This window comes from Bos grunniens, chromosome 9 (genome assembly GCF_055505025.1).
Source record: "Bos grunniens cultivar Pamir isolate PY7600 chromosome 9, Bosgru_T2T1.0, whole genome shotgun sequence".
In the NCBI taxonomy this organism is placed as follows: domain Eukaryota; kingdom Metazoa; phylum Chordata; class Mammalia; order Artiodactyla; family Bovidae; genus Bos; species Bos grunniens.
The window spans coordinates 12,836,260-12,861,898 of NC_141173.1; positions in this window are offsets into that span (position 1 = coordinate 12,836,260).

Below are 25,639 nucleotides of genomic sequence, written 5' to 3' on the forward strand. Positions count from 1 at the left end.
AACAATAACAAAATCTTGAAACTAACAAGCAATTTTATCAAGATGACAACATACAAAATTAATATACAAAAGTTTATCACTTTCCTATATATCAACAATGAACAAGTAAAATTTGAAATTAAAAGGACATTGCCATTTACACTAGAACTCAAAAACATACCTAGGTGTACTTCTAACAAAATATGTGCAAGGTTTACATGAGGCAAACTACAAGGCTTGGAAGAAAGATATTCAGGAAAAACTAAATAAATGGAGAGATAGTCCACGTTCATAGATAGAAAAACATATTGTCAAAATGTCAGTTCTTACCATCTTGACCTGTAGATATGCAAGAATCCCAGTCAAAATTCTGGCAAGTCATTTTGTGGATGTTGATAAACTCATTCTAAAGTTTATATAGGGAAGCAAAAGACAAAAAATAACCAACTCAACACTGAAGGAGAAGAACAGAGTCAAAATCTGACACTATCCAACTTGAAGACTTACTTTTTATTTTTACTTACTTCTGCATTCCAATCACCTATGATGGAAAGGATGTCTTTATTTGGTTTTAATTCTAGGAGGTCTTGTAGGCTTCTTTGGTGGCTCTGCGGTAAAGAATCTGTCTGCAATGCAGGAGATCCAATTTCGATACCTGGGTCAGGAAGATCTTCTGGAGAAGGGCATGCAACTCACTCAGTATTCTTGCCTTGTAGGTCTTCATTGAACCAGTCAACTTCATTTTTTAGCATCAGTGATTATGGCATGACTTGAATTATTGTTGAATGGTTTGCATTGGAAATGAATCAAGATCATTCTTTCATTTTTGAGATTTCTTCTAAGGAATTCTTACCCACAGTAGTAGATATAATGGTCATCTTCACCCATTCCAGTCCATTTTAGTTCAATGACTTCTAAGATATCAATGTTCACCCTTGTCATCTCCTGTTTGAACACATCCAATTCATTTTGATTCATGGACCTAGCATTTCAGGTTCTTATGCAGTACTGTTCATCACAGCCTTGAACTTTAATTTCACCACCAGAAACATCCACAACTCAGCATCCTTTCTGCTATGGCCCAGCCCCTTTATTCTGTCTGAAGCTATTAATAATTGCCCTCTGTTCTTCCCCAGTAGAATATTGGACACCTTCTGACCTGGGGGGATCATCTTCCACTATCATATCTTTTTGCCTTTTCACACTGTTCTTGGGGTTCTCCAGGCAAGAACACTGAAGTCGTTTGCCATTCCCTCCTCTAGTGGATCACGTTTTGTCAGAACTCTTCACTGTGACCCAGCTTTCTTGGGTGGTCCCACATGGCATGGCTCATAGGCTCATTGAGTTAAGCCAGCCCCTTATTCATGACAAGGCTGTGATCCATGAAGAGGGAAGACTTACTACAGAGCTGCAATGATCATTAGCAAAAGAAGAGACAAACAGATCAATGGAACAGAATGTAAAGCTCAGAAGTAGACCACTATGAATATAGTCAACTGATCTTGGACAAAAGAGCAAAGATGATATCTTCTACAAATATATGCTGGGACAACTGAATATATCTACTTTAAAGAAAGAAATGAATTTATACACAGATCTACATCTTTCACAAAAGTTAACTCAAAATGGATAATAAATCTAGAGTTAATATGTAGAAATTTAAAACTCCCAGAATATAACATAAAAGAAAATTGAGGTGACCTTAAGTATGGCAATGAGTTTTTAGATATAATACCAAAGACACAATCCATGAGAGAAGAAACTGGCAAGTTAAACTTCATTAATATTCAAACCAAATAAAAAACAAGAAATCCTTCAGTAAGAAATTGGATAAATAAACTGTGATACATTTAGACAATGAAATACTACTTAGCACCAAAAAGAAATGCATTATCAAGCCAAGAAAAGACACAAGGGAAGCTTCCATGCACATATTAAGTCAAAGAAGCCAATCTGAAAAGACTATATTCAGTATGATTCTAACTTTATAACATTACGGAAAAAGTAAAACTATGGAGACAGCAAAAGGATTGAGACTGAGGTTTCCATGGGTAATGGGGGAGGGAAAATGAACAGGTAGAGTACAGAAGAATTTGAGGCGGTGAAACAATTCTATATTATGGTGGCTGTATGTCATTACATATCACCAAGAGCGAACCTACTGTGTACAACGAACTTTGGGTGATAACAAGGTACCAGTGTGGGTTCATCCACTGTGACAAGGGTACCACCGTGCTTCAGGGTGTTGACAGTGGAGGCAAAGGGTATATGAGAACTCACGGTACTTTCTGCTCATTTTGCTTTACCTTAAACTGGGCTAAAACATGAAGTTTATTAATATAAAAAATATTTAAGTAACAATACCAGTTATTCTCTGTATATTCATACTTAAAATTGACAGTGTTGTCACCCAACTGTGGCAAAATTGAAAATAATGACTTTATTATATGTATATAAAACTACTACTTATCATAAAGGATGCAAAAACTTTTGTTCATGTTATCTCTCTCTAAATAATGTGCAGACTTTGTTTTTCATGGACCAGTGATAACTGTAAAATTGCTCTCTAGAGGTGCATATCTCACACTTATTTGATCCCCAAACTATTTTTAAATTATGATGTATTGACAGAGCCCCAACAGGAACTCATGACTAATGTGACAATTTCATAATACCTTAAACATTGAAAATGTCACCATCGTGTGTTAAAGATACAAGACGGGAAGGTACAGAATGAGCAGAAGATCAAGGTGGACTTCCAGCACCCAGGAATTTGTGGACAGTGCTTTAGCACACTGGCCAAGCAGCACGTGTCAGGTGCTTTCATTTTTGAGACTTCCAAATACTGTTGGGAATTTTTCTTAGAGTCTAGAATAATGATAAAAACAAATATACAAATATCTTAAGCTTTTTCTAACATTTAGAGCAAATGCATCTCACACAGTCCCAGGATAACTGCAGCCCTTAAGGCTGGCACACCAGAACCCAGGCAATAGGAATGCCTGATCCCAGTCCTGCCCACCAGTGGGCCAACCCAGACCTAGCATTCAACCATGTCAGGAACTGGCTCAACCCATCACCCACGACATCCATAATGCCCAGGCCACAGCCATCCACTCCAGAAACTGGGTCTACCCACCAGTGAGTCAGCACTAGGCCTGGGGTCCCTGGGGCCACACGGGCGGCCCCTCCATGACCTGGCCCCACCCACTACTGACTGGCAACCTCTGCACAAGGCACAGCCTGATAGTCACCTGCACCAAGGGCCCAGACACTCCTCCCAGATCACCCACAGTTGTCAGCCCACCACACAGAAGGACCCGTAGAGCCACACAGGGGGCTTCCCTGATGCGTACAGCATTAGTGACCAGAGGGGAGCACACCAGTGGGACACAGGATGTCTCTGACAAAGGCCACTTCTGCAAGGAAAGCAAACTACCAGATACATAGAAAGAAAAACAGCAAATAGACCAAATGAGACAACAGAGGAGCATGTTCAAAACTAAGGAATAAGATAAAACCCTAGAAGAACTAAATGAAGTACAGTAAATAATCTACCCAAAAGAGAGTTAAGGGAAATGATCATAAAGATGTTCAAAGAACTTGGAGGAATGGAAGGACAGAGTGGGAAGTTATAACTCTTCAGCAAAGAGTAAGAAAAAAAAACAAAAAAAAACAAGCAGAGGTGAAGACTACAATAACTGAAATAAAAACTATGCTAGAAGGAATAACAGTAGACTATATGATACAGAGGAACTGAGCAGAGAGCTGGAAGGCAAAGTTAGTGGAAATCACTATTGCAGAACAGAAAAAAATGAGTGAAAAGAAATGACACCTCTGGTGTCATTTATTAAGACACCTCTGGTACAACACCAAGTGCATGAACATTTGTATTCTAAGGGTCCCGGAGGAGAAATGAGACAGAAGATGGGCAGAGGATAAATTTGAAGACATAATAGCTGAAAACTTCCCTACCCTGGGAAGCCAAACACACATCCAGGTCCAGAAAGCACAGTCCCAAACAGAATCAACCTGCAGAGGAACACACCAAGACACATTATAATTAAAATGGAAAAAATAGAAGATAAGAGATAATCTTAAAAGGAGCAAGGGGAAAGTAGCACATTACATACAAGGGAACTTCCTTATGGCTATCAGCTGGTTTTTCAGCAAAGACTCTGCAGGCTAGAAGGGAGTGGCAGGATATAATTAAAATGATGAACGGAAAAACCTATGACCAAGAACGTTCCACCTAGCAAGGCCCTCATTTTGATTTGGTGTAGAAATCAAAAGCTTCAAAGACAAGCAAAGGATAAAAGAATTTAGCATCACCAAACCAGCAAATATTCGCAAAAAATATTAAAGGACAGAGGAGCCTGGCAGGCTACACAATCCATAGGGTCTCAAAGAGTTGGACACAACTGAAGTGACTTCGCACACGCAGGCATGCATCTAAGTGAATAAGAAAAGGCCACAACTAGAAACATGAAAATTACCAAAGAAAACTCCATTAGTAAAGGCAAATATACAATAAAAGTAGTAAATCAACTTCCTATAAAGCTAGTGGGAAGGTTAAAAGATGAAAGTGGTAAAAATAATCAATATACATAATAAGTTAAGGGATACACCAAACAAGAAGATGTAAAATAGGAGGTATAAAACAGTAAACGTGGGGTGAGGGGAGTAAAAATGAAGGGTTAGTAAAATACATTCCAACTTAGAGATCCACAATTTAAAATAATCTTAGAGAAACTGAGAGATAGCTATGTACAGTGTGGAGAAGATAGTCGATGACTAAGTATTTATCATTGTATGGTAACATATGGTAAATAGACTTCTCTTGGTGATCATTGTGAAATGGATAGGAATATCAAATCACTGTGCTGTACGTCAATTAGACTTCAAAAACAAAGAAACAGACTCATAGCAAAGAGATCAGATTTGTGGTCACCAGACACAGGGAGGTGGGGTGTGGGGAGATTGGATGGAGACATCAAAAAGTAAAAATTTCCAGTTATAGGATAAATAAGTAGCAAAAATGTGATGTACAACATGATAAATGTAATTAACACTGCTGTGTGTGATATATCAAAGTTAAAATGGTAAAGCCTAAGATTTCTCATCACAAAAGAAAAATCTTTTTTTCCTTTCTTTCATTTTTTATCTAATGAGGTGATGGATGTTCACTAAACATACTGTGTTTATCATTTCAAGATGTATATGAGTAAAATCATTATGCTATACACCTTAAACTTGTACAGTGTGAATTGATAATATGTCAATTGTATATCCGGAGAAGGCAATGGCACCCCATTCCAGTACTCTTGCCTGGAAAATCCCATGGACAGAGGAGCCTGGTAGGCTGCAGTCCATGGGATTGCTAAGAGTCGGACACGACTAAGCATCTTCACTTTCATTTTTCACTTTCATGCATTTGAGAAGGAAATGGCAACCCACTCCAGTGTTCTTGCCTGGAGAATCCCAGGGACAGGGGAGCTTCGTGGAGTGCCATCTATGGGGTCGCACAGAGTTGGACATGACTGAATGACTTAGCAGCAGTAGCAGCAGCAATTATATATCAATAAAAGTGAAGTGGAAAAAAAAAAGAAAAGAAACTGAATACCTAGTGTATAAAAGGCCCTGTTTCCTGGAGTGTTCCAAAGGAAAAAATACATTTAAAAGGAAAGTTACTGTGAATATTTTTGCATAGGACATATGAACATCTTGAGAAATACTAGTATTCTATGGAAGAGGATTTGGAAAATTCTGCCCTAGACAATTAAAACTTTCCGCACAAAGAAGAAATATTCTTTTGAAAAATCCTAAATGAAAAAAAACCCAGAATCTTCATTCATCCTGGCCAATATTGGCAAGACTGTCTGCAGAGGAGATTGCTAAGCTTATTGCTAGAAATAGGAAGTATTATATTCCTTCAAAAGCAGGTGGTCTCCTGATAAACATAAGTATGGTAGGGCTGGCAGAAATAATAAAACCTGTTCTTATGTAAGCAGCTTTAGGCAGGCAAGAGCTCCCTGCCCTTTGTCTTGTCACTGACCTTAAATCTTATGTTCTCCTCATCTCAGGCCCAAGCCCACTTTTCAAATATTTTGATCAAACAATACCTTGCCTCACCTGTCAGTTCATCTTCATCAACTGATGACAAGATCTATTCCCTAGCTTCCTGTTCAGCAATCTTGTGAGCAAACTGTGTGATTAAGACAGCATCTAAAGAAAGATTATGAGAAACAGATAAGCCTGCAAACTAGCCTGCAGATAGTAGAGGGATGGCCATGACTCTGACCCCCGATCTCCTTGTCTAACTGAGATTATGTCCCTATTTCCCTTTAAAAATTTTCCTAGCTGAGCAGAATCTTCAGAGTTGGACTCCAGAAATGAGTCTACCTTCTCTCCAGATTGCTAGCATTCTGATTAAAAGCAACATTCCTGTCTGCCAACTTATGCCTCTCTCTCAGATATCATTTTTGAGTGGTGAGCAGCCAAAACCTGAGTTTTGGTAAGACTTAGAATTCAAGAAATGGTGAGCACTGAATTATACTGGTGCCACAGGTTGATAAATAGCCCTCTCAGGGAACTCCAACCTGCTCAACCAACAGTTTCCAACCTCCCTCTATACGATCATCCTGGAGGGAGTAATTCCTCCATAAAGAAGTGAGCCAACAATGAATCACTGCCCATCTCTCCTTTACAGAAGGTGCCTTATTTAGTTTCATCATTTACATATTAGATGTAAAATTAATTTGATTGAAATTTTCAATCACTTAGAAAAAAAGCACAAAAAGATTTCATGACTATTACTTTTAGAAGGCAAGGATGACAGAGGCCAAGTGAATAACCAAATACTGTGACCACAGACCATCCATGGAGACAGAATGTCCCTGTATGATGCAGATTCACCAAAATGTCCAGCTTCACTTTTCCATAGCCCCAAATGAATTGATTTTCTCTAAATAAACTTTCAATTACTGAAAAAAAGGACTAAAAAGTGATTTTCTTCCCATTGTATAATATGTGCATCTGAAAATTCATTGCAATTTATGATTTTGATATCCATACGTATATCATATGTGCTACTGATGAAAAAAAAATTTATATAAAAGCTTACCTGTGGACAAAAAAATGATGAAAGCTTACACTGTGAATACAAAAGAAATTAATCTATGATAGAGGTTATCTTAAAAAACAAAAAAACTGACCCAAGAATTTGCTTGATTTTTTATTTCTATTGAAGATATTAGCCTAGTTTAGCTTATATCTATGGATCAGTTGTGTATTCCAGTTACAGTTCAGTCGCCCAGTCTTGTCCAACTCTTTGCGACCCCATGAACTGCAGCACACCAGGCCTCCCTGTCCATCACCAACTCCCAGAGTTCACTCAAACTCACGTCCATCCAGTCGGTGATGCCATCCAACCATCTCATCCTCTGTCGTCCCCTTCTCCTCTTGCCTCCAATCCTTCCCAGCATCAGAGTCTTTTCCAATGAGTCAACTCTTCGCAGGAGGTGGCCAAAGTACTGGAGTTTCAGCTTTAGCATCATTCCTTCCAAAGAAATCCCAGGGCTGATCTCCTTCAGAATGGACTAGTTGGATCTCCTTGCAGTCCAAGAGACTCTCAAGAGTCTTCTCCAACACCACAGCTAAAAAGCATAAATTCTTTGGCGCTCAGCTTTCTTCACAGTCCAACTCTCACATCCATACATGACCACAGGAAAAACCATAGCCTTGACTAGACGGACCTTTGTTGGCAAAGTAATGTCTCTGCTTTTCAATATGCTATCTAGGTTGGTCATAACTTTCCTTCCAAGGAGTAAGTGTCTTTTAATTTCATGGCTGAAATCACCACCTGCAGTGATTTTGGAGCCCCAAAAAATAAAGTCTGACACTCTTTCCACTGTTTCCCCATCTATTTGCCATGATGTGATGGGACCGGATGCCATGATCTTCGTTTTCTGAATGTTGAGCTTTAAGCCAACTTTTTCACTCTCCTCTTTCACTTTCATCAAGAGGCTTTTGAGTTCCTCTTCACTTTCTGCCATAAGGGTGGTGTCATCTGCATATCTGAGGTTATTGATATTTCTCCCGGCAATCTTGATTCCAGCTTGTGCTTCTTCCAGCCCAGTATTTCTCATGATGTACTCTGCATAGAAGTTAAATAAGCAGGGCGACAATATACAGCCTTGATGTACTCCTTTTCCTATTTGGAACCAGTCTTTTGTTCCATGTCCAGTTCTAACTGTTGCTTCCTGACCTGCATATAGGTTTCTCAGGAGGCAGGTCCGGTGGTCTGTTATTCCCATCTCTTTCAGAATTTTCCACAGTTGATTGTGATCCACACAGTCAAAGGCTTTGGCATAGTCAATATGTTTTTCTGGAACTCTCTTGCTTTTCTGATGATCCAGCAGATGTTGGCAATTTGATCTCTGGTTCCTCTGCCTTTTCTAATACCAGCTTGAACATCCCTTTTGATTATACAGTGGAAGTGAGAAATAGATTTAAGGGACTAGATCTAATAGATAGAGTGCCTGATGAACTAAGTACAGAGGTTCATGGCATTGTACGGGAGACAGGGATCAAGACGATCCCCATGGAAAAGAAATGCAAAAAAGCAAATTAGTTGTCTGGGGAGGCCTTACAAATAGCTGTGAAAACAAGAGAAGTGAAAAGCAAAGGAGAAAAGGAAAGATATAAGCATCTGAATGCAGAGTTCCAAAGAATAGCAAGGAGAGATAAGAAAGCCTTCCTCAGTGATCAATGCAAAGAAATAGAGGAAAACAACAGAATGGGAAAGACTAGAGATGTCTTCAAGAAAATTAGAGATACCAAGGGAATATTTCATGCAAAGATGGGCTCGATAAAGGACAGAAATGGTATGGACCTAACAGAAGCAGAAGATATTAAGAAGAGATGGCAAGAATACACAGAAGAACTGTACAAAAAAGATCTTCATGACCAAGATAATCACGATGGAATGATCACTCACCTAGAGCCAGACATCCTGATATGTGAAGTCAAGTGGGCCTTAGAAAGCATCACTACGAACAAAGCTAGTGGAGGCGATGGAATTCCAGTTGAGCTCTTTCAAATTCTGAAAGATGATGCTGTGAAAGTGCTGCACTCAATATGCCAGCGAATTTGGAAAACTCAGCAGTGGCCACAGGACTGGAAAAGGTCAGCTTTCATTCCAATCCCAAATAATGCTCAAACTACCACACAATTGCACTCATCTCACATGCTAGTAAAGTAATGTCCAAAATTCTCCAGTTGTGTATTAGTGGGCATCTAAACTCTTGAGAGTCCCTCGGACTGCAAGGAGATCCAACCAGTCCATTCTAAAGGAGATCAGTCCTGGGTGTTCTTTGGAAGGACTGATCCTAAAGCTGAAACTCCAATATTTTGGCTACCTCATGCCAAAATGAGTTGACTCATTGGAAAAGACTCTGATTCTGGGAGGGATTGGGGGCAGGAGGAGAAGGGGACGACAGAGGATGAGATGGCTACATGGCATTACCGACTCGATGGACATGAGTTTGGGTGAACTCCAAGAGTTGGTGATGGACAGGGAGGCCTGGCATGCTGCAATTCATGGGGTCGCAAAGAGTTGGACACGACTGAGAGACTGAACTGAACTGAACTGAAAGATATCATGACTTAATCCAATTCTTCAACAAGTATCATTTTCCTAAAGAAAAGCACCAGGTAGAGAATAAGAGCACTTTTGTGACAAGAAAATCCCACAGCTCTGCTTCAGTGGGAATCAGAGAAAGAAGGAAGAAAGTGACAATGTTGGCAACAGATATCTGCTTCAACGTCTATTGTATGAATCATTCTTCTTCGTGGAACATAAAAAGTACATACATTGTATTTTATGTTTGCAAAGTTAAATGGATGTTTAATCTGACAATGAAAAAGTAATGGCTATGAAAGCTCACATTTCAGGAAGTACCACAATATTGTGACTCATGAGGAAGCTCCATGTGGTAGCACTTCTATGTTTATTTTGAATCCCGAAAGTTCTGAACTGAGAGCACTGGTGTATGAAACTTGTAGTCCTAGTTTGTAACTTATCTTGAGAAGTCTGTGTTCAGTTAGTTAGTGTATCTCACTTTTCAGGCAATTCTCTGACCCTGAAGAACAGCTGAAGGAAGACCTCTTCCTGGCTGCTTTGCTAAGTGTTCTTAGTGCCATCTGCTGCATGCTTCCAGCTACTGTAGGGGAACCACTCAGGTTACTAGGAGCCAGTGGATGTAGAAAGTGAGGACACCGTGTCTATCAATCTACAATCCACATGTGGAAAGAAAACACACCACAACAGCATTCTGACATGGACAATTCTTTTGAAAAAGTCTTGGAATAGTTGAAAATAACGATTAGTTTCATGATTCTTACACTAAAAATATTTCCTTAATGTACTCTATTTCTTCTGTTTTAAAGTCCATGAGTAATAATTTCCTCTAATACATATCAGTAGTATCAGCTTCAGCTCATCTGTAGTGAGGCTATTAATCACAGGGAGCTATACTTAATGTCTTATTATAACCTATAATGGAAAAGAATTTCAAAAGAATATATATCTGCATATACATGTGTATATAACTGAATCCATTTACTGTACACCTGAAACAACACAATACTCTAAGTCAACTACGTTTCAGTAAAAATTTTAAAAAGCAAAGTGAACCTATTATTATCTTTCAGCTTGCTGCTAGAAAAGTTAAAAAAAAAAAGGATCATATTTGGAAGCAGCAAAAATAATTTAGTGGCACTAATAAAGTTTACTGAGAAATATTCTTTTTTTTTTAATTAAATGGCCTATTTTTAAGCTAAAAAAAAGACAGATAAGGAGAGAAAAAAATAGTTGAGCCCATTATTCTAAAGACTGCTGCTGCTACTGCGAAAGCTACATGGGTGCATGCTAACTCACTTCAGTAGTGTCTGACTCTTTGTGACCCCATGGACTGTAACCCACCAGGCTCCTCTGTCCATGCGATTTTCCAGGCCAGAATACTGGAGGGGTTGCCTTTTCCTTCTCCAGAGCATCTTCCCAACCCAGGGACTGAACCTGTGTCTCTTACATCTCCTGCATTGGCAGGTAAATTCTTTACCATTAGTGCCAACTGGGAAGCCCAGGTGATAGCATTAGTGATAGTTAATGCTACCTAAAGGAGGGAAGCATCTGCTTGTGACTAGATTAGCTCCTGTCACAGGGGAGTCACAGCCAAGTGCATAGACCTGCACATTCTTAACCAATAGCCCATTTGAAAACATGGTCCATAAAGTTTCTGAAGACTGGCACATGCCATATAACTAATTATAAACATTTGATATGTTATTTTCTTACTTATATTGTCTTTTTCTGAAACAAAATTCATCTCTGTGAGACCTGGTGAGTTTTAGGGAGGCTGCCAGGTAAACCTGAGCTCTTGTGTCTACTCTGGTTCCAGTCTGTCCACTATTTCTGGCTCCAGGGTCCTGCTGTCCTTCAGGTTCAGCAATGTGCACTGCTTGAGGTGAGTCCTTAATTTCAGGGCTTCTCTTCCAGCCTCACCTCATCTGGGGGCTGTTCTTTGCTTCATTGCAAGAGACTTAGAAAGTGGAACATTTCAGTTAGATGTTCACACTTGCTGTAAAAAGCATGATGAAACATGCTCTGTTGAGATAATTCCATAGTTCAGTCCTCAGCAGTCAAGGTTATGTGGGTATAAAATGCCCAGAGATGATTATCACAGTCTCTGTCTCTTTAACTAATTGCCCTCAATAGTTACACTGTAACAGTTCCTTGAGCTTGTCTCTTTTTATTCCAGAGAATTATTCCTTTCTTTCACCCCGTCTAAAGACCATCCTCAGCTGGCAAATAACGAATCCAAGAATCCTATCCCCTGCAGTGTATGAAGATCATAGCCTCTGTAAAAGCACACAAGCCATTTCCTCAATGTTGGAAATGAAGCAGACAGTGTACTAATGCAAAAGGTGTTTAATTATGCATAAAACAAATCACAGTTGCAAAACGATAAAGAAATTAGAAGCATTAGAATAAAAGGCTGCAAGGACAAATATGACCAAAAGCTCTGCAAGGCAATAACAAATAAATCACAAAAAATACTTACAATTTTAGGGACTCTTGAAACACAGTGTCAGTTATTATTTCTAAAAGCCAATAGACTAGGTTGACTGAAATCTTTCATAATCAATGTGTAAATAAAGTAATGCTTAGATTTTCTTTTTCAGTCACTGAGAATTTTAAATTTTACTTTGTGTGTGATAGAGACGTAAGTCACAATGTTCAAAGCAAGCCTAAATGTATCCCTTCCTAGGAACCCTGGTCACATGCACCCCAAAATGATTAGAAAAAGAACACTTCTTGGCCTAGAATACCTAGAATATCTGCTCTGAGACTTTGTACTTAATAGTTCATGAAACCATGAGGTAACTACCATATTCTGTGTGTCCTGAATCTCTCTTTATCATGGTTCATGCAGTACCCAAGCTTTTGTGCTTACCTGACACCTCTTTTCCTGGATGCAAGGAATCTGTGAAGCCCACTATCTCTACATTATGGTGACTTGATGAGTTTCCTTTCATGGGAGGTTATGCATTATAAGAACCCACCATGTGGGCAGGGTGATGCCTGCAAAACCCCCACACATGCAGAATAAGACCCACCACAGCTGTGTGATGGGCCAATTAGCTCACCTGTTGCAACTGGAAAGGGTTTGGTGCACCTACGATTTTTTTCCTAGTCTTTTATTTGACATTATTAAACCCATAGTTGCTCAAGAAATAGCAGTAGTGAAATTAATGTTTGAACCCAAGTCCACTGGCGTTCCCAAATATATTCCTTTCTTGTAGAACTACACCTACAAATACCAAGAGAGCTAAGCTACATAAAAATCAGAGTTAGAACCAGGGTGTCTCATGGGTTTCTGCCAATGATTGTTCCTAATCAACAATAAAAAGCTGATATTTGTGCTTACTTTTCCTCCTTTAGTTTGATTTAATTCTAGCCTGACTTATGTAACATCTAATCTAAATCAGGATCTACGTTATCCTGAAGCATTTCCTGTCACTGTTAGCCCGTCTGGGCCGCACTTCTACATGAAACTCAGCCTTTCTTCCCGTTTCTCCCCATTTGCCTTCCCGTTCGGACCAACAACCCACATCCTCCTGCACACCAACTCCTCGTTCCTATTTCTTTTCTGCCTTTCAGAAGAGAAGACATTCCACAGAAGACTGAAAAGGACTAGAAATAAATTAGTTAAACAAAGGAGGCAAATAAAGATACAAATTGCAGGAACAGGTTGGGATAATAAAACAGAAAAGAAATCCAGGATTTCCTGTGAAGGAGTAGAGCTGAGCATCTCTAGGCAATCACGGCTCAAAACAAAACAAAAAAAAACTCTTGAAATCCAAATTGCTTCCCAGATAGCATTTCTCAGTATTTTATCAAGCATGAAATGTCCAATATCTGTCAGTGGAAATGTGGAAAGACATTCCTAAGGCCCTCTTGGATTCATGCTTTTTTCAAAGCCCAGGCATTAAACGTCAGATCTACCCCTTAAGAAGAGCAGACGCTCAGCCTCCCCCTGGGGTTTTCCAGGAACAAGACGCAGGCCTTCAGAAAATGGGTGGGAAACTTCCTCCAGCTTCTCCATAAATCTGCAATGGGATTTATGTTTATATTATTTATGTTATTTATGTTTATTTAAACACTCTTCCGACTGCTGCTGCTGTTGCTGCTGCCACTGCTTCTATTAGGTCACTTCAGTCGTGTCCGACCCTGTGCGACCCCACAGACGACAACCCACCAGGCTCCCCCGTCCCTGGGATTCTCCAAGCAAGAACACTGGAGTGGGTTGCCATTGCCTTCTCCAATGCATGAAAGTGAAAAGTGAAAGTGAAGTCACTCAGTCATGTCCAACTCTTAGCAACCCCATGGACTGCAGCCTACCAGGCTCTTCCGTCCATGGGATTTTCCAGGCAAGAGTACTGGAGTGGGGTGCCATTGCCTTCTCCCTCTTCCGACTGAGAAACTTTCAAATAGTCCCATGCCTTGGATGAGATGTCTGTGTGGTTTCCCTTCTATTGTACTAGATCTTACTTTATGATGGTATAACTGCTTTGCTTCCCCTTACCATTCATTTTTTCTGATTGTAATATCCCCTCTCTTTGTTACAGAATAAATTGGATCAGATTCATTTTCATAATATAAGAAGCAGCATAGAAATACTCTGTTTTGTTACATAATAGCATTATAAAATCCAGTAGAACCACTTAAGTTTAGAATTAGAAAGGCACTTGTAATCAACCTTTCAAAATTACTAATCGACCTGCCTAAACATACAAGGAATGTTTCTTGATGAATGAGGCTGTGAAAGTCAGCATTCCTTCTTCCACTGAGAAACAGAAAAACAGCAAAACTGTGAAATCTGCTTTTTAGTGAAACTAGGAGACAGATGATTCTGACTTCAATATACATGTAAAGCTACAAAAAGTTTATCTTTATCAGTCATGTATGAGAATTCCAAAACCTCTGCATCCCCACCAACACTGGCATCTTGGTGTGCCCAGGCTTTGTAATTTTAGCCCTCTGGATAGGTGTGTAGTTGTGTTTTGTTGAGATTTTAATTGGTATTTGTCTAATGACTGGTGATGTTAAGCACCTTTTTATGTACTTATCTGTCATCTGAATATTTTTTTTGAAAAAGTAAAATTGTATTTATTCATAGAAGACATGACGTTCTATGTAGAAAATCCCAAAGAATCTATAAAAAATGATTCAAAATAATAAGTAAGATCTTATTTAGCAAGATCTCAGGATACTAAGTCAGTGCGTTTGGCTTCCCCAGTGGCTCAGCAGGAAAAGAACCCACCTGCAGTGCAAGAGACTTAGGGGATGCAGGTTCGATCCCTGGGTCAGGAAAATTCCCTGGAGAAGAAAATGGCAACCCACTCCAGTATTCTTGCCTGGAGAATTCCATGATCAGAGGAGCCTAGTGGGCTGCAGTCCATGGGCTCACAAAGCGTTGGACATGACTGAGCACACACACTCACATAGGTCAATATGCAAAATGCAAAAATTTAATAAATAATATCTGTACATTAGCATCAGCATATGAAATATTTAGGAATATATTTAACAAAAGATATTTAAAACATATACTAAATACTGTAAAACATTATTGAAAACATTTAAAAATCTAAAGGAGACATAAATAAATGGAGAAATATACCAGGCTCATATATGGAAGAGTCAATATTGTTAAGATGTCAATTCCACCCAAATATATATATATATATACCTGCTGTGTGGCATGTAAAACCTTAGTTCCCTGACCAGGGATTGAACCCATGCCCCCAGCACTGGATGTGTGCAGTTTTAACTACTGGATGGCCAGGACCATCCAGACTGGATGGTCCCTAAGTTGATTTGTATTTAACTCAGTCCTAATCAAAATTCTTGAAGAAATTTTTAGTAGAAATTCATAGGTTGATTCTAAAATTCGTGTGGAGATCCAAAGGACCTAGACAGCCAAAACAATTTTGAATAAAGCTTTTTTTACAGTACTGTAAATTTCAAGAGTTTTCATATGGCAACAATAATCAGACAGTGTCTAATACTGCCTTGCTAAATGTTGTACAGTAGATCTAAGTGACTTATTCAACCTTCATAACTGAAATTTTGTATTTTTTCACAAATACCTGTTGGTGAAGTGTCTGTTAAAAGATTTTTCCCATTTTAAAATTGAGTTATTTTTCTTTTATATTGTGTCTTGAGAATTCAAACCTTGCTAATATGGTGGTGATCAGTGAGGGTATTGTTATCGCATAATTATTTTAACCTACACTTCCTTGGTTATAAACTAAGTCCAGCACTTTTACAAAGGCTTATTGGCCTTTAGGACTACTTGTTTGGGGAAATGCCTGTGTTTTGCTCATTTTTCTTTTCCATTTGATTTTCTCCCTTTTACTGATTTGTATGAGTTCATTGTATGTTACGGATATGAGTCCTCTATAGGTCAGCAAATATCTTCTCCCATGCTGGCTTGTCTTTTAATCATTTTTACAATACTTTTGATGAGCAAATTTGTAATTCTAACATTGTCCTAATTTTTATATTTTCCTTTTTGTCTTATGCTCTTTGTGTCCTATTTAATATTTCCCTTCCCAGATGTCATGAATATATTATACAAATTTATTTCCAGCAGCTTTATCTCTGTGCTTCATCCACCTGTTAACGGTGTGAGAGAGGGACCCATGGGTATATTTTCCCATATTCATACTTATTACTACATCCTGCACTGTTTATATAAAGGACAGACTTTCCCATTGATCTGCACCGCTTAATCCTGTTTCCAGGCTCTCTCTTCTATCCGCCTTGGGCTATCTTAATTATTCCACACTGTCTTAATGTTACTAAGCCTTGATATTCAGTTGAGATATCTGGTAACTTGCCAAGTTTCATGAACTAACACCACTTTGACTGTCTTTTACTCCCTTGTAAGTATCAAATGTTTCATCGAAGGTCATCTTTATTCCTGCAAAATACATCCTTTAGAATTTATCTTTAATACAGTTTTGTGGGGTTTTGAACACTTCCAAATTGTGTTTTTCTGAAGATGTCTCCTTATTTTATTCTACCTCCATTTTAGAGGATAACTTCACCAGCTATATATCTCAAAATGTTGAAGACATTTCCCACTGGCTTCTAGCATCCTTGGTCACATTAAGGACTGAGCTGGCAGTCAAGGTGCTGGGCTCTTTCTTGGAGGTCATGTGTTTAAGGTTTTCTCTTTGCCTTAGGAATTCTGCATTGTTGTTGTCATGTGTCAGGATATCCGCTTTATTTATTCAGATTTTATTGTGATAATTGTAGATTCACATGCAGTTGTAAGAAATAATACAGAGAGATCTCCCTGTTCACATTCTCGAATTTTTCCCAGTGTTAAAAGTTTTGTAGAAGTTCAACAACCAGCATTAATATTTGTACAATCCTCTGTTCTTATTCATATCTCTCCAGTTTTACCTGTACTTGTGTTTGGTTTTATATAGTGTCTCCCTGGCGGCTCAGACAGTAAAAAGTCTGCCTGAAATGCGGGAGACCTGGGTTCGATCCCTGGGTCAGGAAGATCTCCTGGAGAAGGGAAAGGCTACCCACTCCACTATTTTTGCCTGGAAAATCTCATGGATGGAGGGGCCTGGAGGGCTACAGTCCATGGGGTTGCAAAGAGTCACACACGACTGAATGACTTCACTTATCCCAGTAAAGATGCGGAAGAGCCCCAATACCAAAAGTATACTTCCTGTTGCCTTTTTATAACCACACACACCTCTCTCCATGGCCTCCTTGGTCTAGAGGGACAAACCACACAATGAATTCCTACCCCAGTTATTTCAGTTCTTCTCTGTCTATATTTTGTGTTTCTCAGTGTGTCTTATGCATTTTCCATCTTTTCTCGACTCTGCTTTCTGGAAAATTTATTCCAACTTGTCTTCTACCTCACTAATTTTTTCAGCTATTTGTATTCAATTGTTAAAGCTTTACATTGAATTTTTAATTTTACTTACAGTTTTAGGCTGAGAAGATTGATTTTTTTAATCAGTATCTTTCTTAAAATAATTTTTATTTCTTATGTCTTTTTTTTATATTTTTAGTTTGTAACTATAAATCATCTTATGATACATGCTTGTTAATTTAAATATTATATCTGAATTCATTATAAACTTTCTGTTGTGTGTTTTGCTGGTTCTAATTAATGATATCTTCTTTTTTGTGTGTCTGATCATCATATCTGAAAACTAATTGCAGAAATAATTCAAGGCCTCAAAAGAAGGTTTTAATTTGTTTTCACCAGTGGGTTGGGGGCACTATGAGAGTGTCATCTGAGGAAGTTGCAGGTTCACGTAAGGACTTCTTTCCTTCTGCCTCACCCCTTCTTCAGAGGCTATAGCCCCTTTCAGACTCTGCATTTGGGTAGGAACTGACTTCTGAAGTCTATCCCTTTGCCTCAGGAGGCTGCCAAAACCAGAGCTCAGTTCCACAGCTGTTTCTTTCAATAGACAAATACCCTCTGGGTAAAAGCAGCTTTTAGTTTTGAGCTTAACCTTCTTAATTTTCAGTTTCTCCTAAATTTTGGCCAGGTAATTCTTCATTATCTTGTTAGCTCTTTTAGCTTTTAGAAAAATTTTAAATGTTTAAGCTTTTTTAGTTACCATTTCAGGTAACTAAACATCATTTTAAAAAATATTTTTGGAAATTTGAATCATGTTAATGTAGTACGAGTTTAGAAATAAAACATACATGCACAAACATATACAAGATGGAAGTATTCCAAAGATCCACTTGCGAGAGCAGAAAACTTTGGGAGAATTTTGTCACAGCTATCCATGCCATAATATTCTGTAAAATCAGCCACAAAACCATGGAGTCTGTGTTTTGTTCTTTACTTATGAGGTTAAAAAAAAAAAAAAACATAACAAAGAAAGATGTGCAGATTGCCAAAACTTCTTGGCATAAGGACAGCTGAAACAGTGGAGCACGGAGTTGAAGGAAAGAAGACTTATTTTCCGTATTAATCACACAAGTTCATTTACTACTGAAAGTTTTCAGGCAGTTGAATTTAAAATCGTGTATTTGTTTGTTTTTTGTTTTCCCTTTAGTTTAAAAACTGTGCCTTCCAGTTAGCTAAAAGGAAAGATCAAAATTAGTACTGCTTCATTAGATTGGCTTCAGTTGCCTGGTGAGCTCCAGGAAAGTCTCTATAAATATAAGACAGTATATATAAGAATATAAGCAAGAAGGCTCTCACCTTGATCTACAATTAAGTGAAGGCACCTCTCTACCAGGCAGTGCAACTTCAAAAAGCAACAGCGACCCTGCAGATCCATTTCTGCAGGGCAGCAATGGAGATGCCAACATAGAGAACAGATTTGTGGGCACAGGTGGGGAAGGAGATGGAGAGGTGAATTGAGACAGTATCATTGAAACATATACATTACCATATATAAAACAGATAGCCAGTGGAAATTTGCTGTATGATGCAGGGAGCTCAAATCAGATGTTCTGTCCTACAACCTAGAGGGATGGGATGGAGTGGGAGCTTGGAGGGATTGTTCAAGAGGACGGGGACATACATAAACCTAAGGCTGATTCATGTTGATATATGGCAGAAATCAACAAAATATTGTAAAGCAATTAGCCTCCAATTAAAAATAATTAAATTTTGAGAACAAGATGGTGGAGGAGTAGGTGGACTTGGAGTACATCCCTCTCCACGGATACAAAAGGAATACACCTCCAGACACAGAAGTGCATGCAGAACACCAGCTGAAAGCAGACAGGAGTAACTGCCCAGCAGAAAAGAATAGATAGACCCATGCAAAACTCAGTAGGATGAAGGAACTAGGGGAAAAAAATGGGAGTGTTAGTAGGACTGGACCTGCCCTCAGCAGGTGGGGGAATTGAAGCAGAGGTCCAATCCCCACAGCGGGGCAACTGTCTGAGTCAGAGGAGAAACATTTAAGGCTGAGAGTGAAACAGCTGATCTGTGGCAGCCTAAATGGAATGAGAATCAGACAGTCCTTGCCACAGCCATACATACACCACACAGGGACGCAGGTCCCCTGGAAGATCCAGCGGCTAGGAGCTGGAGTTTAGGGATTGTGGAGCAATCCCTGGGTGAAGGCTGCTGTTGACCGCGGTGAGACAGATCAAGGGTGTGCGAGGGAGGAGATCATGGTGGGAAATGCATGGAAGCAAGGTGATACTGCTGAGTCAGCGTAGGGGGTGGAGCCATCACCATAGCCTCTCTCTCCCCACCTGCCGGCATCGGTAGGTGAACAACAGAGAGGCAGGCCCATCAAAGGACTGATGCACTGAACCACAGAGCAGGACCCCACCCAGGCTGCCTCTTTAAGTGCCTTACGTGCCAATCCATAGAGTAGGACCCCAGCCGGGGGGGCCCCTCTATGTGCCTGACATGCCGAACAACAGAGAAGGACCTCAAGCAAGGGAGACTTCTAAGTTCCTGGACGGGCAGAGCTATGGAGAAAGACTGGCCAAAAAGGCCTTCAGAATGCCAGCTACAAGTGGCTCCAAAAAAGACTCAGACAGGGCCATAACTCCTGCTGTGGAGGCAGTCCGTGTCCCTGCACACTTGGTGCCGCTAAGGTCCCCGGGCCAAGCAGCTGCGCCACCTTCACACTCAACTCTCACTGGGGCAGAGCTGCCACAGACCAAAAAAAAAAAAAAAAAAATCTTGCTTCTATGTGTGCAGGGTTGCTTTGGTCTTGTCCATCTCTTTGCAGCTCTGTAGACTGTGGCCTGCCAGGCTTCTCTGTCAGCGGGTTTCTCCAGGCAAGAATACAGGAGTGTACTGGCCAATACTGGTTGCCATGCCCTTTTAGAGCACTGTATCTCCTGCTGCCCTAGCTGCCAACCCCCCTGAGTACCTGGTGCTGCCAGAACCCCTGCGACCCAAGCAGCTGCACCACCTCCACACCTGGCCCTCACTGTGCAAACCCAAGTCCTCCAGGGCAGCCTCAGGAGCAAACCCCAGTGGATGACCCACATGCAGAGGTGGAAACAAAACCACAATTAAAATCCAGAGGCAGTGTGGCCAAGGAAGAAGACCCAAACCCTTCCCACCAGCTGTACAAGCTGCAGATTAAATCCACAAGATCAACTAGGCAGACTCTGTGTCTATGGACTATATTAAAGGACATTGAGAGCTCCCACAAAAGAAAACACACTAGTTCTGTGGACACTGGAGGCAAGAACACACAGGAGTAGAACCAAATTAGAATCTGAGCTGCCCCCATGGGAGGTCCAGAGATCAGCACAGTGCTGGAGGGCATCCTAGGGAGGTGGGGTGGACTGTGACTCCCAGTGAGAGAGAGGACTCTGACAGCAGTGACTCAAGAAAAACTTTTATTATTCTTATTGTTTCACCTGTTCTGTATATTCTTTTGGATTTTTTTTTTCTTTTCTTTTCTTTTTTTTCCCCTTTACCCCCTCTCTGTTGTAGTGGTTGATTTTAATGGCACTTTGAAATCTAATTAAGCTCTTGAGCTATGTTTTTTCCCTCAGTCACATTTTTTATTGTTATAAACGTCTGCCTCTATGTTGGGCTTTTGCAGTTCTGTGGAGTTTTCCTCTTTTTTTTTGTTTCCCCCTCTCTCTATTTATTTAACTTTTAAATCTATAATCATTTTTTCTACATTTATTCCTTTGTTTGCTTTTCCTACTATTCTTTTCCACTTGCAATTAATCTTTAATGTATATAAACCTTTTTTATCTATCTCTATGTAACTTTGCATATCTAATATTTCTTTCTTTTCTTTCTTTCCTTTCCTCACAACATATTTGTTAGTTTTATTTTCATTGCTTTGTTCCCTAATTGACACCTTGCTTTAGTTTTGTTTTCTACTTTGTGCTTTAGTTAATTTTGTTCTTAACTGGTAGATATAATTTTGGGTTTCCTTTCTTCACCAGATCAATCTATTGTACTTTATTTTTGCTGGACTATTTAGATTTTGCGTATGGGTGTATATATACATGTGTATATTCTGTCACACTTTTTATTGTTGTTATAAACCTCTGCCTTTACATTGGGCTTTTTTTCTCTCCTCTTCCTTTTTTTATTCTTTTCTCTTTTTATAATTTTAATGTTTTAAGCCTATTATACTTTTCTACATTGATTCCTTTGTTTGCCTTTCTGACTGTTCTTCTCCCCTTCCAGTTAATCTTTAATGTATATAAATCTTCTTCATCTACGTCTATTTAACTTTGCATACCTATTCTTGCTTTCTTTTTTTTCTTTCCTTTCTTCTCAACATATTTGTTAGTTTGTTTTCATTGCTTTATAACCCACTTGGCATCTTGCTTTAGTTTTGTTTCCAGTTTGTGCTTTAGTTAGTTTTGTTATACAATTTTTCATTTCCTTTGTTTCCCAGGTCAGTCTATTGTACTTTATTTATTTATTTATTTTGGACTGTTTTGACTTTTCTCATGGGTGTATATGTGTATATTCCATTATTTTAATTATTACTTTCATGATTTTATAACTGCCATTTGTCTGGGGTTCATCTTTGGTTTCTCATTTTTGGATATCTGGTTTAATCTCACATAATGCCATAACAAACCACTTGTGGAATTTTTGTTCCTAACCAGAGATCAAGCTCTGAGCCTTCGGAGTGGGAACACTGACTCCAAGGCCCTAGAATACCAGAGGACTAACCCTAGGGAGTATCAAATAGTGAGAACTCACACAAAGGAAACCATTCGAATACAAGACCTGGCATCACCCAACCACCAGTAGCACCCTGTGCTGCAGGCTGCATCTAAGCAACAAACAAAGCAAAAATACAAACCCAGTCATCAGCAGACAAGATTACCACCTCACTCAGCCTTGCCCATCAGAGGAAAAACAAACAAACAAACAAACAAACAAAAACTCAGTACAAATACTACCCTATACAAAGCTTACACAAACCACTGGACCAACCTTAGGAGGGCATAAACCAAAAAGAGGAAAAAAATTCAACCTTTTTCAAGGAAAGAATTTAACTTTCCTTGAAGCCTGAGAAAAGAAGACCTTGAACACAATAAGTTAAAAAGAAAATGAAAAGGCAAAGAAATACTACACAAATGAAGGAACAAACTAGAAACACAGCAGGCTAAGTAAATGAAGAGGAAATGGGGAAACTACCCGAGAAGGAATTAAGAATAATGATAGCAAAGATGATCAAAAGCCTTGAAAACAAAATGGAGAAAATACAAGAATCAATTAGCAAAGACCTAGAAGAATTAAAGCATAAACATACAGAGACAAACAACACAATTACCAAAATTCAAAATACTCTGGGATGAATCAATAGCAGAATATCTGAAGAGGAAGAATGAATCGGTGAACTGGCAGATAAAATGGTGGAAATACACTCTGAAGAGCAGAATAAAGTAAGAAGAATGAAAAGAACTGAGGATAGTCTCAGGGACCTCAGGGACAATATCAAATGCACCAATATTCAAATTATAGGGGTCCCAGAATAAGATGAGAAAATGAAAGGGTATGAGAAATTTTTTGAAGAGATTATAGTTGACAGTCTCCCAACATGGAAAAGGAAACAGTCAATCAAGTCCAAGAGGCACAAAGAGCTACATACAAGGAGAAACATGTCAAGGCACATACTAATCAAACTAAAAAACACTAAACACAAAGAAAGAATATTAAAAGCAGCAAGGGAAAGGCAACAGGTAACATACAAGGGAAACCCCATATGTTTAACAGCTGATCTTTCAGCAGACACTGCAGGCCAATAGGGAATGGCAGGATATATCTAAAGTACTGAAAGGGAACAATCTACAACCAAGATGACTGTACCTGGCAAGGATCTCATTCAAAATTGATGGAGAAATAAAAAGCTTTTCAGACAAACAAAAGTTAGGAGACTTCAGTACTACCAAACAAGCTTTACAACAAATGTTACAGGGACTTATATAGTCAAGAAATAGAAGAAAAAAGACCAAAATCAACCCCAAACAATTAAGAAAAAGGCAATGGGAACATATATATCAATAATTATTTTAAATGAAAATGGATTAAATGCTCCAACCAAAAGACACAGACTGGCAAACAAGACCCATATATATGCTGTCTACAAGAAACCCACTTGAGACCTCAAGACACATATAGACTGCAAGTGAGAAAATAGAAAAATATATTCCATGCAAAAGGGAAGCAAAAGAAAGCTGGAGTAGCAATCCTGATATCAGACAAAATAGCCCTTAAAATAAAGATTACAAGAGATAAGGAAGAACACTACATAAGGAATCAATCCAAGAGGAAGACATAACAATTGTAAACATCTATGCACCCAACATAGAAGCACCTCAATACATAAGACAAACACTAGCAGACATAAAAGAAGAAATTAACAGTAACACAATAATAGTAGGAGGCTTTAACACCCCACTCACACCAATGGACAGATCATCAAAACAGAAAATCAAAAGGAAACACAAGTCTTAAGTGATACAGTAGATGAAAAGGATCTCATTGATATCTTCAGGACATTATATCCCCATGCAGAAGAATACAACTTCTCAAGTTCACGTGGAACATTCTCCAGGATAGACCACATCTTAGGTGATAAATCAAACCCCAGTAAATTTAAGAAAACTGAAATCATATCAAGAATCTACTCTAACCACAACACTATAAGACCAGATACCAATTACAAGAAAAAAATTATAAGAAACACAAACACATGGAGACTAAACAATACATTTCTAACTAACCAGCAGGATACTGAAGAAATCAAAAGGGGAAATAAAAAAACTTATAGAAACAAATGACAATAAAAACACAACTCAAAACCTGTGGGATGCAGCAAAAGCAGTTGTAAGAGCGAATCCTACCCCAAGAAACAAGAAAAACATTGAATAGACAACTAAACTTTACACCTAAAAAAACTGGAAAAAGAAGAAGAACAACAACAACAACAAAAACACCCAAAATTAGTAGAAGGAAAGAAATCATAGAGATCTGAGCAGAAATAAATGAAAAAGAAATAAAAGAAACAATAGTAAAGATTAATAAAATTAAAGCTGGTTCTTTGAGAAGATAAACAATATTGACAAACCTTTGGCCAGACCCATCAAGAAAAAAAGAGACAAGAATCAAATCAACAAAATTAAAAATGAAAAAGGAGAGGCTACAACAGACTATGCAGAAATACAAAGGATTATAAGAGACTATTATGAACAACTGTAGAGCAATAAAATAGATAATCTGGAAGAAATGGACAGATTCTTAGAAAAGTTCAATCTCCCAAGACTGAGCCAGGAAGAAATAGAAATTATGAACAACCCAATTATAAGCACTGAAATTGAAGCTGTGATTAAAAAAAAGTCTCCCAAAAAACAAAAGCCCAGTACCAGATGGCTTCACAAGAGAATTCTATCAAACATTTAGAGAAGAGCTAATGCCTATTCTTCTAAAACTCTTTCAAAAAAATTGCAGAGGAAGGAACACTTTCAAACTCATCCTATGAGGCCACCATCACGCTGATATCAAAACCAGACAAGGACAACACAAAAAAGAAAACTACAGGCATAGATGAACATAGATACAAAAATCCTTAACAAAATTTTAGCAAGAAGAATTCAGCAATACATCAAAAAGCTCATACACCATGATCAAGTTGGGTTTATTCCAGGGATGCAAGGATTTTTCAATATACATAAATCAATCAATGTGATACACCACTAACAAATTGAAAGAATAAAACCACATGATCATCTCAATAGATACAGAGAAAGCCTTTGAGAAAATATAGCACCCATTTATGATTAAAACTCTTCAAAAAATGGGCATAGAAGTAACCTACCTCAACATAGTAAAGGCCATAAGCCTACAGCAAACATTATTCTCAATGGTGAAAAACTGAAAGCATTCCCCCTAAGATTAGGAGCAAGACAATGGTGTCCACTTTCACCACTATTATTCAGTGTAGTTCTGGTAGCCCTAGCTGCAGCAATCAAAAAAGAAAAAGAAATAAAAGGAGTCCAGATCAGAAAAGAAGTAAGCCTCTCACTGTTTGCAGATGACATGATCCTGTACATAGAAAACCCTAAAGATAGTATCAG